Genomic DNA, 6,000 nt, shown 5'->3' on the forward strand with positions numbered 1-6,000 from the left:
TTTTACTGGATGATCAGTTGGTTGAACAGCAACATAATATGGCTACGTGTTTCTGTAAAATGTGTAGTGTTGGACTCATTCATTCTTTATTTTCCCTTTGAGGGACAGCCATGCATTAGTAGATGATGTGTACATTGTGACTGGTAGGATGAGTGACCATCCTCTCACCATACTACTCTTCACAACATTGGCACCCTATAGACCTTTTTATCAATTCTGATAGAATATGCATGAGGAGAGGAGAGGGCAGATGTACGTTGACAGGTGCTCTTCCAGCCATGTATACCCAGATACATTTAGCAGGCAGCAGACCTGACTGGGAGGATTAGTAGACCTACTGCAAATGTTCTGTTAAAAGATACATGGAGAGAGGAGGGGCAGCTACAGTATGTTGACACTTTCAGCCATCTATACCCACCCATATGTCCTTTGTAAGTGTCTATCAACATTCTAAAGCCCCTGTTTTCTGCTTTACTGCAGAGTTCCTCAGCTGCTTAGACAGAGCAGTTACAACTGTTATCTGGTCAGCCTCTCCCCTAGGCCCAACTGTTCCTCTAGAGGTCTGCAGATATTTGGCCGATTCGAACCTGACTTGACTCTGATTAGAATCTGAATGTTGACTCATACCGTGACAATCCTGTTCCATTGTGGTTCTGTGCCTTAACACCTGGTTGTTGATAATCAGAGCTCATCTTTTAATGAGACACACGTGAACACTGTCAGCAAGGATGTATTGAGAAGCGAATCATATATTTTACCAGAGAAGACTGTTTTACCATTATATAAGAAGACCCAGGAGGTTGTCTCACTGTTAATTGTCTCGTCATGTTGCCCAGGTGTATTGAAGCCTTTAGATCAGAAGCCATTCCTGACCACAGGACTCATGCTAGTAGATTTACTCTGTTCTGTGGGCTGTTTGTCAGAGTATAAAGGCTGTTCACTATGAAGGCGAGAATGGCTTCCATCCTGCAGTGATGCTTTGATATCAGAGGCAATAGCTCAATTGAAACACTGACTGAATCAAACAGGGCCCTCTGAAGTACAGTACATTATGTGCAGATGTATCGGCCTGGATAACTTTTCACCCAGTTTTCTTTTCTATTCTTCTTCTGTTAAATCTGTGGTGACATTTTTTGCCTCTGAGCTCCCGATTGCTATGCATACCTATGGGCAGCAGTGGACCGCCCTAGATGGCCGAATCCGACAGTTGGTTTTAGGTATGTAGCTGGGGTTATTATTTTCAGCAAACCATTCATCAATGTGTCAGCTTAATTTCTTACAAACCTCTCTGGTGTTCTTTCAGACTTGTCAAACGTCTCCGTGAAAACAATTCTGTGGCCAAGTCATCCTGGGACATGCTCTCTGTATTCAACCTGCAACTCTGAAAGCTTGCTGTATTATTTGAGATGCCACTGCTGCTTTAAAAGAAGAGATTGAGACTTAAGTAGATAACGGAAGAAACATTGTCATCGCTAATGTCTTCATCGGCGTTCTCAATGCACACACAAATTAAGCAGATACAGGCAGCCCAGAGTTTTCAACTTCCACATGGTGTTCAGCCAGTATCCGCTATGCCGCAGAGTGCAGTTAGATCTGAAAGGGCTCCGTTAACAGTTCTCAGGCACCCAATCAGATCAGGCTTGTGGTCTTATGAAGGGAAACATGCTATGTAGGAGCCAGGGTCCGCAAAATATAATATTTTATAGACAAATATTTGATTTACACTAAAATACTGTTCTATTTAATTATGTGAGGTTCATCAGGCTCACATTACAGCTCATTCATTGGTCATCCTCTTCCAACATAGTAATTTCAGTGTCAGCCAGGCCCGACGTAGCAGTTCTCTGCCTGCCGTTTGTCCTTTAGCCTAGTGCCCTTTTCCCTCCATTCTTCCTTAGTTGTCATGTTTTCTGTGGATTGTTTCCATTCATTTGCTTCCTGCTGAATTTGGGCACTCTGCAGAATACATAAACATCTTGGATCAAATCTAGTACATCAGACCTAGAGATGGAAGGAAACATATCATTTTGTATTGTATTGATTCAGCTTTGAGTAATGGTGCATAACAGTACATTTTAGGCTCACTAAGCATCCAGCAAAGAGAATCCTGTGATCTTCAATGTACAGAGTATTTTACAAGGCATTTGAGCAAGCAAAGGAAAGTTGTGTAATCCACATTGTTACCCTTCAGTTGCAACTTTCATGGCAGTCTGTATGAAAGCCTTGTTGTATTTTCCCTCATTTATATCAATCATATATTCATTATTTGCCCCCCCCCCCCCACCCCCTGTACACACACACACACTACACACACATGCTACACACCCTCTGTTGGGTGCTAGAGAGGTTGAGAAGTTGCTGTTCCATGCATTCCATGTCAATCTCTAGGCCCGTATGGCCTAGTTTCCATCAGGGGGAGGAACATGCCATGGCTCTGTAACTCAGGACCCTTCCAACGATCTACTCCTTGGCTTCTGCTCTGCGGCCGTTCTGGCAAACACCACTCATTCCTTACGTTATGTTCACCCTCACTTCTCTGACCAATTTTCAGAGAGACGAACCCCGACAAATTGTTGTTATTCAAGAACTTATGAAATTCAGTATCATTGCATAATGGGAACGAGCCAGCAGTCAGGGCCTCCGTGGTACAAAGATGGAAAGAGAGAGAGAGATGGAAAGAGAGTGAGAGAGAGAGAGAGAGAGAGAGAGAGAGAGAGAGAGAGAGATGGAAAGACACCCCCGATGTAATGAAACAAAATAAGGGAAGAAAGGAGTTTTCAACCTTTTGAAGAGTAATGAGAAATACTTGCTCCTGTCTGTCACTATGTGGCTCCTCTTTAAAGGACAGGCCTGTCTCTCACTGCTGAAAGATGTGCCAATCACAGCTAGTCGCAGACAAGATTCCCACATCCTCCTTTCTAATGTATAGACAGGGAGTCTGACCTGCTCTTATTGTATGGCTGGGTTTCCTCCTTCTCCCATTGTCATGTTTTTATTTTTGCTCCACCATAAAGAATGCAACGCTTTTGTTTAGGAGCAATGTAAAATCTCAAGGTTGTAAATGAAACCTATAACATTCTACAACATTCCTGGGTTTAATGCTGTCCTTGTCACATCAGTGGTCCATTAGAAGCCCTTGACATTGATATTATTTGTCCTTCCTTTAATCATAAAATAGTACTATTATGCCATTAACGTCACTCTTATTGCCGGTTTTACACTGAAATTGAACACAGTATGAAAGTCTGCAGAGATGTGAGCATTGACATATCATACTGTATCGTTTATCGGATTATCGGCGCAAAGAATTACTAGTTCTCGGTAGGATGCTATTATATCATTGTTGTTTTCAGTAAAGATGTTTGATAGTAGGCTATTACTGTATTCCATAGAATGTCCTCACAGCTGCCTTTGATAGGGATAATGGACGATGAAATGTGTGTTTGTAATCTAGATCTTCTGGAAACATTTTGCTCTCTTTTTTGGTGTTAGTTATAGCACTTCCTCTTTGTACATCTTGGGGAAGCAATCATATCGAGAGATACGGCTTAAACTGGGGAATTACTTCTGACACAAATATGATAATGAGAGATGTAGCCTTCTTCGTACCAGCAAAACAGGATGGGTTAACTTATTTGTTCTAGTAGAAATGAAGGGCTAAAAGACATACATTGTGGTCCTGACATAACAGGATGGGTTAACATTATGCAATAGGCATGCCAATGACATCCACTCCGACTCAATGGATTCATGCTATCCATAACTGACAGCCTGGGCAACTTATCTACATTCATCATGTTTTACAACAACACATTCTGTCCACAGAGAGCAGACAAACAGACCTGTTGTTGACAAACCACAATGGCATGCGTAACTATGGCAACCGAGAGGTTACCAGGAAACTGATTATGGTAGACAGACAGAGCCTCCAAAACAGGAACATGTAGAGGAGTGTGTGTGAGAACCTAATGGACCACTGCACCTTTAATGATCCCCTGGAGGGAGCGTGTGGGGAAACGTTGTGGACCACAGTGGACTACACCTTTAAAGATTAGACTCTGGGAGTTGTTTTTGCAATCAGAGGTGACTTCAGAGCTCAGGTTAACACTGGGAAGCATGCAGGCACTCCATAATTTATATTATTATATTCAGTGATTTACTGTACCAGATATCAGCCCCAGCCATGGGCATCAGCTCCAGCTTACCTCTGCTGTTATGCTGCAAAGCCCTACTGAAAGGGAGACATCTCCCTGGGATTAAGAGACCACACTTTCACAGATGCAGAAATACAAAGCAGAGGGCTCCACACCTGTAGTCTGTACCCACCCCCGGCTCTGCCCACCTTTCAACCTGCCCCCACTACGCTCTGCCCCTGCCCAGATTCTTCACCAGTGCAGTGCAGGTGGGAAATAGGTTTAGCAATCACAGCCCCAGTGAAGTGTCTTAACAATGTGAGGGTATTTCTTTATGGACTTGTTCCTGGACACATCTTCCATTCTCGTTACTGTACATCCACAGACAGACAGCATGCAATGTATCTTGAGCGACAGCGTGAAAATACCAAACCAGGCCACATTTGGTGGTCTCACACGGGGGGGTCGGCATCAAAGCCTGACGACTGACATCCAAGGTGAGGTGTGAGTGTAGAAGTCAAAGCCTTTCCCAACTGTGATTGACAGCTAGTCTCCCTAGGAGACCCTACAGCAGTCTCATGGGCCTTCCCTTTCCTTCTTTTCCCTACTACCTCTGGTCCTGGCTGCCCTCGGCTCTCCCACCTCTCCATCATATCCTCCAGAAGGCCTAAAGATAAGCCAAACAGGTATGGGTGTTGAAAGCAAGGCCTCTGTTGGCTCCTGGTCTGGCCCACGTTAAGAGCAGAGCATCAGAGCATCCATCTGCTAAGCAGGCAGCAGCAACTCCTGAAGCTCCACTAACCACATGTGTTTCCAGTCTTCCCCTACCGTGGAATCCCTACCGATACAGAACAGGGGTCTAAATTGAAACGGCTTGGCTTGCTACAGACATAGCCAGACATTATTGGACAAAATGTACTTCTTTGTGCACTGTCAGGAGTGTCTCGTTCCATGATAAGTTGAATAAACGTTGTCTTAAATCGTAACAGGGTTACGTTCCCTTTTCATTGGCTGTATGTATCAATGGGCAGATGACCTCCTAATAGTGATTGATGCATCTAATCAAATGTTAAAAAAAAAAAAAATGCCTCTAACTAGGCAAGTCAGTTAAGAACAAATTCTTATTTACAATGACGGCCTAGGAACAGTGGGTTAACTGCCTTATTCAGGGGCAGAACGACAGATCTTTACCTTGTCAGCTCGGGGATTCGATCTAGCAACCTTTCGGTTACTGGCCCAACGCTCTAACCACTGGGCTACCAGCCGCCCCGCCTTTGTCTGCCTTAGAATGGTGCTGCCCTCCAAAGCAGCACATACACACTGCCTGTCTGAACATTTATTTTGCAATGGTTATTATAACAATAAAGTCAATGTTTTAACCAGGGAAAGGGAAGAGAGGGGGAAGAGTGATTCCAAACTATCAGAGAACATTTTAAGTGCTGCGACTAGCCACAACACACCCTTTAAAACAACAGTTACAATACTTAATGCTAGTGGTTTTGGGACAGAAATTAGAAATTGTTCTCTTGTTTTGTCAGTTTTTGTATTACTGTAGCTTGTGACGTCTTAACCCAATCACACACACTCGGCGGTGACCTCTGCCCCCCTACAGAGGGCAGAGAACAGTGAGACAGTGGACCAGAGCTGCCCTTCTGACTGACTGTTGAGCAGAGAAGAACAGGAGGAGATCAGGAGTGGTGGAGGGAAGGGTGGAGCGGTAGGGGACATTAAAAGGCACCCATCCTTCAACCGAGTCCAAGCAGGACAGGAGGCGGGATGGTTTGGAGATTAGAGAGAATGTGGCTGATCAAGACAGAGCTCTGAGTCAGCCAGGTCCCAGGCAGACCAGGGGGAGATTTATGAAGAA

The sequence above is a fragment of the Salmo salar genome, chromosome ssa13, assembly GCF_905237065.1.
Source record: "Salmo salar chromosome ssa13, Ssal_v3.1, whole genome shotgun sequence".
In the NCBI taxonomy this organism is placed as follows: domain Eukaryota; kingdom Metazoa; phylum Chordata; class Actinopteri; order Salmoniformes; family Salmonidae; genus Salmo; species Salmo salar.